Source organism: Quercus robur, chromosome 5, assembly GCF_932294415.1.
Source record: "Quercus robur chromosome 5, dhQueRobu3.1, whole genome shotgun sequence".
In the NCBI taxonomy this organism is placed as follows: domain Eukaryota; kingdom Viridiplantae; phylum Streptophyta; class Magnoliopsida; order Fagales; family Fagaceae; genus Quercus; species Quercus robur.
Window position 1 is genome coordinate 82,031,948 of NC_065538.1, and position 12,693 is coordinate 82,044,640.

The window sequence follows — 12,693 nt, forward strand, 5'->3', positions numbered from 1 at the left end:
CTGTTTAGTAGCTTGCAAGGAAAGTTTTTTAATAGAGCTAGGGAACCTGAAATGCTGCATATTTCACGCCCTTTCATGGACACACAAAAGAAGAGAAATAAAAGAGAGGGTTTTGCTGTTGGAAGTATTTTGCAATCTCCAATTCATTAGGAGCTGAGCCGGGAATAGGAGAAGATATCGTTTACGTGGGCATCATAACTAGACATATACATGTTCTCTCCCACAATGTGTGAATCTCACAGAATTGTGGTGTTCACATATTATGAGAGAAGAGATACATATACCATATGTATAAGATAATTATTGTGAAGATTGATTAACCAATGCTTCAATTTTATATCCTACAAGACATCGTCTTGGATGATTAAAAAGCACAACTATATGTGAAGTTACAGTTGCCTCACATATTCCAATTTAAACTTTAATGAACGAAAAACGTACTTGAAAAGAATTCTTAATTTAGTTAGATTTTTAATACTTATTTGTCTTGCTTTAGATTTGTAATATCTAATCTCTACCATAAAATGAATTCATCCAAATGGAGAAGATCATAATATTGCTGTTTCGAGGTCTTATCCTCCTCTGCTTAGCTGCTTTTCCACCTCAATTAAACCTCTCATTCGCATCTTTTCCCATCCTTAAATGACTAATCTCTCGCCTACCAACTATTACAACATCACAAACCTAATTTTAAATAGACCACCTACTCTGCCTCTGGGCCTTGATTTATCTCTTCTTACACTTATGGGCCTGACATGAATTATCTTTCAAAGTGGTTTCAGGAAATCTCTTTTTTATTTTTTATTTTTTATTTTAAGTGTGAGATGACAAATTGTGGAGTAACATCACTTCCACAAACACTATTTTATTAAGCATCAATCACAATCTTAAACTTCATCAAAAGTGAAAAAAGTACTGAAATTTTTTTTGTCGTTATACTTTTACTGTATTTCTCATCCCATGCTCACTGTCTTATTTTTTAGATCAGTTCATTGACCATTACAACAACAACAACAACATGTTTTTATAATAAGTAAATATCTAATATCTGAATCTCTAGTTCAACTAAGGGGCCAAAATTGGAAACTAACACTGTTTGTCAAACAATATAATTAGTTGCACTATTTTCAAACTATATATATTACTAACATCTTGAGCCTCAAAGACTCGATTTAGGCATATAAATTGAGTCTCAAAGACTCAGTTTTCATGGTCTGATCACGTCTGATATGACGTTTTTTCCACGTGGCATCCACTTGAAAATCGAGTTTCTAAAACTCGATTTATAAGCCGACCCTTTAAGCATTGATTTGTATGTGCTAGCAAACAAAACAAAACAAAACACTTTACATTTAGAGCATTCTCATCAAGTGTGTCAAATGCCAAATATTTGGCATTTAACACACCAAACACCAAAAACAGAGTATCATGAGGTGTGTTAAATGTGCTAAAATTATGAGACATGCTACAGTACACTCTTATCTTTGACATGGTACGGACAAGAATGCCATCTACGTTTATTTTTTATTTTTATTCATCGTTCTCTCTCCTTTCTCATCACTTTATTCCTCTTTTTTTTTTTTTTGTTCTTCCTCAGACATTCCTATCAACCCATCTTTTCTTTCACTCTTTTTTCTTCTCATTGTTGTTGTTTTTCTCTCTTTTGTTCAGCCTCGCCACGCCACCTGAGCCGATCTCTGTGTTTTTTGTTTTTGTTCTTGTTTTTATGTGGTGGTGGTTTTTGGTGTTCTGCTATGGTGGTTCTAGTGTGAGACAGTGGTGGGGTGGGATGTGGGGTGTTGATGGGTGGGTGGGTCAGCGATAGGTGGGTTAGCGACGGCAGTGGGTGGGTGTGTGGGATGCGGTTGGGTTGTGTTTTTTGTTGTTGTTTTTGTTTTTCTATGGTGGTGGTTTTGGTGTTCTGCTGTGGGGGTTCTAGTGTGAGACGGTGGTGGGTGGGATGTGGACGGGGCGTTGATGGTTGCTGACAGCGGGGGTGGGTTGTGGGTTGTGGTGGGGGTGTTGGTTTTTTTATTTTGTATTTTTATATATTGTTGGTTTTTTTAATGTTATTTTAATATTGGAATATATTATTTTAATGTATAGAATTGAAGAATAGAAGATGTGATAAATGGTGAATTGTAAAATGATGTGCTAAAATGATAAAGTAGGTTTTTTGTGTGTCAAAATGACATTTTTTATGAGAGAGCTTATGAGAATGCTCTTACATTTAAGGACTTCTAGCCTAGGCCTGAAGCTATCCTTCGCGAGGCTACGTCATTTCTGCATGAATATCAAACATTAGTGGCAAACCAACGGATACATTAGTTGTTTGAAGGGATGGGTGTAATGATGATATTATTTTTTTTTTCTTTGTCCTGAGTGTTAGGCTAGTATGTATAGCCCTGGACCATATCAGGACCCTTACTTACACCTTTGTACTTTTATTTCATTATTTTAATTCAAATTCTACCTTTTTAGTAAAAAAAAAAAAATATTATTCAAACATTATCAATGCTAGCAAGTTGTACAGCACAAATCAATGCACATTTACGTCTCTTTTCTCCCAATCATTCAGACATTTCTCCTCACCTCAATCTTCTCTCCCTTCTTTCACCATGTCTGCTCTTTCTTCTTTCAGGAGCATAGACCACTCTCTGTTTTGTTCTCTCCTTTCTCTGTCTCAGTCCATCTCTCTCAGATCGACATATAGGGTGTGGGTTTGTGGGGATCGACGTGGTGGAGGATGTGGGTTTGTGGAGATCAGTGTCTGTGGTAGACATCGGCGTTTGTGTTCGAGGTTGAGGTGTGGGTCACGGTGGTTGCTGGGTTGTGGAATCGATGAATCGATGGTTGGGTTATGGAAATCGGTGACTGGGTTGTGGGAATCGGTGATTGGGTTGTGGAGTTGGTGATTGGATTGTGGGAAACGGTGACTGAGTTGTGGGATTCGGTGATTGGGTTGTGGAGTCGGTGATTGGGTTGTGGAGTCGGCGATTGGATTGTGGGAAACGGTGACTGAGTTGTGGAATTCGGTGATTGGGTTGTGGAGTCGGTAATTGGATTGTGGGAAACGGTGACTGGGTTGTGTGGGTTTGGGTTTTGGTGGGTCATTAGGTAGCGGAGTTTCGTCTGTTTGGGTTTGTGGGTATGGATTTGGCAGTGGTGGTGTTGTTGGATTTTCGGTGGTGGTAGTGGTTGTGCTGTGGGTGAGTTTTTTTTTTTTTTTTTTTTTTTTTTTTTTTTTTTTTTTTTTTTTTCTCTGATGAGAAGGTGTAAAGGGTGTGCTTAAAAACATTATACTTGTTTGGAAATGGTTGGCTTATAGAGACTTGATTTTCAAGTGGACGCTACATGAAAAAAACACCACATGGAAAAAACGCCATATCAGACGTGATCAGAACACTAAATCAAGTTTTTTAAACTCAAGATGTTAGTAAAAAATATAATTTTGTAATAGTGCCTACTAATTATATTGTTTGGTAAACAATGTTAATTTCTAATTTTGGTCTGAGCTGAGGGGGCCAATCAAAATGAAAATAGACAAGGACTTCATAAAAAATATAAAAAGCTGAGGGGTGCACGGACCATTTGGAAAAGTTTGTACGAGCACTTCGTAGCGACAAACACTTTGGATTCATATGAGATATATTCACGTTATAATAAGAATTCAAAGCTGAGATTTTTTTGCCAGCAACGTTGATACATCTTTGTACATAAAAGTTGCTGTTAGTGTTGGTAAGTAGATACAGAGGAGTGAAGCAATCAAGCATGAAAGATAGTAGTAAAAGAAGAGAAACATTTGTTTCTTTCAAAAGCATATTCTTTGATTTTTTTTTTAAAAAAAAAAGCATATTCTTTGATATCTCTTCTTTTTATGCCTAGAATTATTGAATATTGGGACCCAAGTTTGCTGGAGGAGTTATGGACCTTCATTTTCGTACATGTCTGACAGCAATGTAACAGCACAGAGTTTATAACATTAACACTGGTAGGTGTGGGGATTTCAGAATATGAACCATGACAAGAATTCTGGCTTGGATTGAGTCATGCAATTAGTATGGGTGGTTGAGATTCAATTTTATATCCTATAAGACATCGTCTTGGATGATTCAATCACAACCTTAAACTTGATCAGATGTGAAAAGAGTTTTGAAAATTTTTGTGTCGTTATACTTAGAGGCCGTTTGGATTCAGCGTCTTCCGCTGCATCCAAGCTGCGTTTTTCCTTTTTTTTTTTTTTTTTTTTTTTTTTTTTTTTTTTCCTCACTTCACGTGTTCCAGGGACAATAAACACTGTAGCGCATTGTAGCAGTACTGTAGCAACACTGTTTGTCACTGTTTATGTACTAAAAAATATTTAAAATGGGCTCCACGGTACTTTTCACACATTTAAAAATTATTTTGCTACAGTGTTTTCAGTTTTCAGTTTTCAATTTTCAGTTTCAGCAACAATAAGCTCAATCCAAACGGACCCTTACTGTATTTCTCATCCAATGCTCACTGTCTTATTGTTGAGTTCAGTTTATTTATTTACCGTTATCTTATTTATTTTGGCTTTTCTTATTCTCATCATCTTACTATAAACTAGTCGCTAACCCGTGCGATGCACGGGATAATCAGTTAAATAACTATTACAAATAGTTAAAAAATAAAAAAAAACAAAAAAAAAACATGTTCTTTGATTACAAATGTAGGATATTCCACATAACACATAAAGGCCACACCTTGTTTGCTTTATGGCAATGAAAACATTATTACCAACATTCCAAAAGCTCATAAGTCATAGCTTCAAACACAGATTTGGGCACAAGATGAGAGTAGGACCTGTAAAATAAGCATTATTAAGTTATTAATATGTAAAGGGAATAATTTATAACAATAATAGTTTTATACTGATTTTTTTTTTTTTTTTTTGGTTTAGCAGTTATTAGTAGAACGTAACATCGAAAGCAAATTTTTACATTGCAAATACTTTGAAGGGATAAGCATAAGTTTAAACGTGATAACTGATAAGCTTGAATAGAAAAAAATTTAAAATAAGAACAATAGTGAAAGCCTTAATATTGTTCACATTTATTTCTTTTCCAGTACAATTCTAGCAACAAATGAAGCATCAAATTAATAACCTTTCCACACATTTTTTACTATTTAGTTTGATCCTAAAAAAAAGGTGGAGTAACATTGAAAGCAAATTTTTACATTGCAAATACTTTGAAGGGATAAGCATAAGTTTAAACGTGATAACTGATAAGCTTACCAAGCATAAAATTTAAAATAAGCACAATAGTAAAAGCCTTAATATTGTTCACATTTATTTATTTTCCAGTACAATTCCAGCAACAAATGAAGCATCAAATTAATAAGGTTAACAGTTTTATTGATCAGGATAGGGGGCTAAACTTGTTGCAAAGTAGTTTGATCAGGTCAGTGACCTTGTTCACGATAAGAATGGCTACTATCCAAAGCCAAAATAAAATAAACTCATCATTGCATCATCACATCATGTTCACAATAAAAATTACTACTACCCTAAGCTAAAATAAAGATACTTATCACTTGTCATGACATTATCATAAAGATGAGGGGTGATGTCATGCATTTTGAAATGAAAGGAGAAAGACTTTCCAAGCACAACAGATAAGTGAATAGAAGGAAAAAAAAGAATAATTGTTTATAATATTTTGTTTTCTGCATCAAATAGGGAAATAAACACCAAACAACAAATTTATTTTAGAAAACAACAAAAGTAATGTGAAATAAGTTAAGGAAGTTTATATATGTTATTAAAAAAAAAAAAAAAACTCACATAAACAAAGAGGGAAAGGCTTACCTAACACGAATATGCAGGATTTGTTACAGAAAGAAGACTCTCATTGGAGTTCTCTTTGAGAAATCTTCTCTTAAGGTATTCTTTACTTGATCTTCAAGATGCAGAACTTACATGAGGTTTGTTTGAAGCAACAACAATAATAGCAAAATTTTAAAATTGTTTAAATGCTTATATAACTTAATAAGGATAACAATATGTTTAAATGCTTACATGCCAGATTTGTAAAGTTTATTTTTCAGCTTTTGGAAAATGGGGTTATTTGAAAAGGCTGTTCCTAAAGAAAAAGTATTCTGAAAAGGTTACCGCACAGGAACATGGCTATTCCAATATACATTATATGTTGCTCTCATTTAAATTCACACAATCACCATTGCAGCTTTCTTTGGTTGACTACAAAGGCATGAAACATTACTTTGATTTAGAAAGATTTAATTCAAATTAAAAGATGATCTATATGCTAGCTTAGGTATGTGCAGTAGAATGAACAGAACAAAGGAAGCAAGATGAGATGTGGCATACCTTATGGAATTCATCTAATATAAGTATCAACTGTCTGAATGAGATTCTTGAATTATCATCAACAAAATCATTCGTCTTTCGGTTCCTAGGCACGTCCCTGATAAAATGTTGAAATGCAAATCTTTAATTTGAATACAAATAGAAATCTAAAAACATTAAGATTAGAAGATTGCATTTTCCTTTGCCTATTCTGATACTTAACAGAACAAATAAATTTCTACTACAAACCTTAACAATAAATGTAGAAAGTTTGCAAATTAGTGTATATGTGATTTGATAGACCTATTGCAAGGTATTCATTTAGTTTTCATGTTTTTGTTTCAGGTGCTAATGAAGATGAGTTAAAGAAAGTGAAGCATGCGGTTCAATATGGAGTTTCATCATGTATTACTTGGCCATAGAGATTTATTTTCTTCAATGAACCGTGAAGATCCAAAAAATGTCCCTATTTTAGATTTGCCTTCATCACTCAGCTATACACAAACTTGCTTACAAAATGGTTTCTAAAAATAAATAAATAAATTGCTGACTGAATTATACCCTCATATTCAAATTCAGCTCCAGCTGCATTACCTGCATCAAAACCAAGCTTGGCTCAATAGACAAATAACATAATATGTTACACATTGACTGAAGGAACTTTCAAAATAGGCCAACTAACACAATTGAGTTTGGTCAGTATAAGTAAAGCAGCAAATAGTTTTAAGTTCCTACCAAGTGAGCAAAAACAACCTTACCATGTGGTTGAGGACCACTCTAAGCAATAGGAAGTAAAAAGAAATAAACAAACTAAAAATTAATGGTCTTTTTGTAAAAGAATCAAGATGCAAACAAACACCAAAGTTGACATTCATTAGGTTTTAGTGTGTGAACTGTACAAACTTTACCATAACTAACAAATAAAATTTGTAGATTAAAAATCAAGATTAGAATTACCATAACTTGCTTCTCAAAAAAAAAAAAAAAAAAGAATTACCATAAGTTACAGTGGTGTACCTATTTCCATTTTTGACATTCATCAGGTCTTTTCCATTTATATCCTATGGGTTTTTTAATAAGATTTAAGCTTTCACACTCTCCTCTCATTCACCAGGGGCTATTGAACCACTAAGCTATCCTTAGCAATGGGTTTGAAATTATGACCATGATACCCAGGAGTCTTCCCATATATATATATATATATATATATTAAAAAGACAGTTTTATATATGATCCCAATTAAGCACTTTAAGATACATAATGCACAAATTATTCTTGATAGTTAAAAACCAATCAAATTAGACCCAAATTCACAAACTCTAATCTCAACGCACAAACTTACCGTGAAATAAATCTATAAAAAATCAAACCCACTTCTCAATATCCCTTAAACTTTCAAATTGATAATCTCAGATACCATTTTGATTCAATTAATCTCCTTTCTACTATATAAACCTATCTCACCATCAATATCAATCCCAATATCTAACATATAAATCATAAAAAATTCAAACCCAGAGCTCAATTTCCACTAAAGTTTCAAATACATAATCTCAAAGAATCAGAATTTAAAATTCCTAATGAATTTCGAATTTATATCTAGAATTAAAAGGCTCATAGATCAATGCCTACAGAGAAACTATACACTAAAATCGAGTTTCTAAGTGGTAGCCACATGAACCCAGATAAGAATTCACAAAATTAAATCCAAAAAAAAAAAAACCTAACAATACCCAACAACAGTATTAGCAAAAGAACTGAATAGAAAATCAAAATATTACTTACGCAACAACAGTAATTCAGTCTAGGAATCAACAAAAAGAAGCAAAGCCAATGAACATTAAAAAACAAATATTTAGAAAGAGAAAGAGAGAGGGAAAGATTAGATACATGATATTAAGAGCATCTTTGCGTAACTGGGTCTACAACATTGGAGATTTTGCGATGGCTATGATGGGTAACGGCTCAGTCATGGGTGGGAGAGATGGTTATGGTGGACTATCAGGGATATAGAGAGAACGGCTTAGAAAGGCAGAGAGAATGGTTGGTTTCAGACTTTAAGGGTTTTGATAATTGAGAGAGGCAAAGGCAAAGAGGCTTATCAAAAAACCTGACAGAAGTATACAGAGAGAGCGAGTGAGGGGCAGCGTGAATACTGAAGAGGGCGAGAACAGGGAGAGCAAGAACAGGTATACAGAGAGAGCGAGTGAGGGGCAGCGTGAATACTGAAGAGAGCGAGAACAGGGAGAGCAAGAACAGGGATGCTCTGTGTTTAAGCCAAAGAGAAACGAAAGAGGGGCAGCGTGAAGACTGAAGAGAGATAAGTATTAGGTTTCAAATTTAAATATAAAAGAAAATTAAAAATAAAAAAAATAAATAAAGAGATAAGAATTAGGTTTTGAAAATAGTGTTTTTAATTTAATTTTTAATTTTTTAAATATTGTGTTGTGCTGACGTGGAAAATTGTGGTGCTAGCAGAGGTTTCGGTTTTATATATATATATATATATATAGATTTGTCACTCTCTCACATTTTATACATATTTTATTTTCTCTCACAAAAAGGTAATCTCTCTCTCTCTCTCTCAAAATTTTTTTTTTTTTGATTTTTTATGAAACTTGGGGGCTGTTTGGCTAAGGAAATCTCATCACTCAATTTCCATCGCTCATCACTCATCACTCAATTTTTCACACCCGTTTGGCATCATCACCCAATTTCCATCACTCAATATTTTTCACACTATTTGTGGGCCCATACCTGTCAGCCGGTGCAGCTTTTTCTCTTTCTTTTTTTTTTTTTTTTTTTTTGGTTTTCAGTACCCAAACTCACCGAAGCTAAAAAAAAAAAAAAAAAAAAACAAACAAAAATGTACTGAAGATCGAACCAGTGAAAAAAAAAAAAACAAAAACATACTGAAGACCGAACCAGTGAAAAAAAAAAAAAAAAAAAAAAAAAAAAAAAAAAAAAACCCCAGACTAAGACCGAACAAGTGAAAAAAAAAAGAGTCAAAAGGTGGTCAAAAGTTGCGGCTGTGGGTCCCCTATGTGTGTTTAATTACAATATTGCCATTGAGTTATGAGTTATGGAAACTGTAAACAGCCTTTAGTTGTTTTCAGTTTCCATAACTCATAACTCAAAAATCAGATAATTGAGTGATGGAAACAGAGTTATCGTTTGCCAAACAACCTTTTTGCTATGGGTCCCACCATTTTTGAGTTATAAGTTATGGAAACTGAGAATTGACAATCCAAACAGCCTCTTGTATTCCCATTGCCTTATTATTGACTAACTCATATGTTTTCCTTGATGAAAGCATTTTTTTTTCATTTTTATTTACAACACCAAATACTTTTAATGTTGCTTACCAGATTTGGGGAAAAATCGTATTATAATATATTCATATTTTGTGTTGTTGTCAGGTTTTAGTTTATTAGGAAAACAAAAAGATAGTCTGGACAATATGTTGAAGAACAATTAGTGCAGTTGAAGAAGATGTCTTTATTATATGATGTGTTTTAGATGCTTGAGTAATTATTTTTAAGCATTACGAATATTTTGTACTGCTCATCTTTCTTATCTCATTAGTGTATTCTTTGAAATTTTTAAGAAATCAAATTCAATTTTGAGTTTAAAATTATTTATTTATCTATTCATTTTTCGCACGTTGGATTAGATGTTAGATTAAATTATGACAGTATTGACACAATACTTTTCCTTTTTTCAAAAAAAATATATATATAAATATATATATATTTCTCTACTTTTTTCCCCTTTTGTACTCTTGGTTTTTTTTTTTTTTTTTTTTTTTTTTTTTTTTTTTTTTTTTTTTTAATCTAGAAAATTGAGTTACAATCATTATGTATAAAGCAATGACCAACATTTTTGCTTGGGAATAGTGACATATTTCTATTGCGTTACTTCAAAACCTTATTAAAAAATTTGAATTTAATTATGCATTGGATATTTGGCTTGATTAGATTATGTTTGAAATGTTTCACATATTAGGGAGAATGAGTTTGAATTTGATGTGAGTTTTATTGTTCCCTTTCTTTTTTATTTGAATTGTAGTTTTGGTGAATTCTATTATTTTATTTGATATGTTTCTTGGTGTTTTTGATTGTACAGTAAAAAAAGTTGGGTTAAATTTTTTTTTAATGATACATAAAATTTTATAAATAATTTTTATTAAAAAATTAAATTTTTTTCAACCTTTTAAATTCTTGAGAAAAATTGTATTGTTTTCATTTTGGAATAATAAAAAACATATATATTATATTTGTAATTGTCCCTAAACAAATGAAAATATGATTATGAAATACATTCTATTTATTGCACAAAGTGCGGGTCTCCGACTAGTGTTTTTTGAGAGTGTTTTAATCTATGGTGTCCGTTTATGATAATATCTGTTTATCATTAAACTAAGATACCAAACGGTTTTTAATTGGTTATTAGTGTAGGTGAGAATTGAACCTTGATATTTTATTTAATTAATTGAAACTTTACTAGTTAAGCTAATTAGAATCTATCGCAATTAGTGTTTTTATAATAAGTAAATATCTAGGGTCCATTTAGTACATGTGTTTAAACAATAGTTTTCAATTTTTTAAAAATATATAAATAAAAAATATATAAGAATATATATAATATTAATTAAAAACTAAAAACATATATTTAAATATATGTACCTAAAATCTAAATCTGTCTTAATTCCGCTGACAGGGGCCAATCAAAAAGAAAATAAACAAGCACTTCATAGAAAAGATAAAAAGCTGATGGGTGCAGGTAGGGGTGGCAATTTTTATCCATATCCATGAACCCACCCATTACCCACCTTATTTGGATAAGTCTTAACCCAACCCATTTGAATATTTGGGTTAAATGGGTAAAAACCCATTTCGTTATTTAATTAGATGGGTCTAAATGGATAATCCCACTAATACCCACTAAACGCATCTAAAATTTAAATAAACAACATAAAATCTAAATTTCTAGAAAATGACTAAAATACCCATGAAACTTAAAAAAATGACCAAAATACTACCAAAACCCAAAAAATGACCAAAATACCCCCGAAACCTAAAAAATGACCAAAATACCCCCCAAAACCTAAAAATTACCAAAATACCCCCCAAACCAAAAAAATGACCAAAATAGCCTTGAAACCTAAAAAATGACAAAATACCCCCAAAAACCCAACAAATGACCAAAATACCCCCGAACCCCAAAAAATGACCAAAATACCCCCAAAATCCAAAAAATGACCAAAATACCTATGAAACCCAAAAAATGACCTAAATACCCCCTAAAACCTAAAAATTACTAAAATACCACCAAAACCCAAAAACTGACCAAAATACCCCTGAAACCTAAAAATGACCAAAATACCTCCAAAACCCAAAAAATAACCAAAATACCCTTCAAACCCAAAAAAATGACCCAAATACTCCCAAAACCCAAAAAATGACCAAAATACCTCTGAAACTCAAAAAATGACCAAAATACCCCTAAAACCTAAAAATGACCAAAATACCTCCAAAACCCAAAAAAATGACAAAACCACCCCCGAAACCCAAAAAATGACCAAAATTCCCCCAAAACCCAAAAAATGACAAAAATACCTCCGAAACCCAAAAAATGACCAAAATTCCCCCAAAACCCAAAAAATGACCAAAATACCTCTGAAACCCAAAAAATGGCCAAAATATCCCTAAAACCTAAAAATTACTAAAATACCACCAAAACCCAAAAACTGACCAAAATACCCCTGAAACCTAAAAATGACCAAAATACCTCCAAAACCCAAAAAATAACCAAAATACCCTTGAAACCCAAAAAAATGACCAAAATACTCCCAAAACCCAAAAAATGACCAAAATACCTCTGAAACCCAAAAAATGACCAAAATACCCCTAAAACCAAAAAATGACAAAAATACCTCCAAAACCCAAAAAATGACAAAAATACCCTCGAACCCCAAAAAATGACCAAAATTCCCCCAAAACCCAAAAAATGACCAAAATACCCCCAAAACCCAAAAAATGACCAAAATACCCCTAAAACCTAAAAATTACTAAAATACCACCAAAACCCAAAAACTGACCAAAATACCCCCGAAACCTAAAAATGACCAAAATACCTTCAAAACCCAAAAAATAACCAAAATACCCCTGAAACCCAAAAAAATGACCAAAATACTCCCAAAACCCAAAAAATGACCAAAATACCTCTGAAACCCAAAAAATGACCATAATACGCCTAAAACCTAAAAATGACCGAAATACCTTCAAAACCCAAAAAATGACAAAAATACCCTCGAAACCCAAAAAATGACCAAAATTCCCCCAAAACCCAAAAAATGACCA

General features: G+C 32.5%; 1 long non-coding RNA gene across 2 annotated transcripts; it reads right to left on the reverse strand.

Moving 5' to 3' along the window:
- Positions 1–4,665: 4,665 nt before the first annotated feature.
- Positions 4,666–8,645, reverse strand: LOC126727379 (uncharacterized). Of its 2 annotated transcripts, none has more exons than XR_007656231.1 (5): positions 8,222–8,645; positions 6,893–6,925; positions 6,353–6,449; positions 5,834–5,924; positions 4,666–4,827 (listed from the first exon to the last, which is right to left on the reverse strand). It is a non-coding gene; the product is annotated as an uncharacterized LOC126727379 (long non-coding RNA). The 2 variants fall into 2 exon arrangements; XR_007656230.1 differs by having other exon boundaries at positions 5,834–5,939.
- Positions 8,646–12,693: the final 4,048 nt, after the last annotated feature.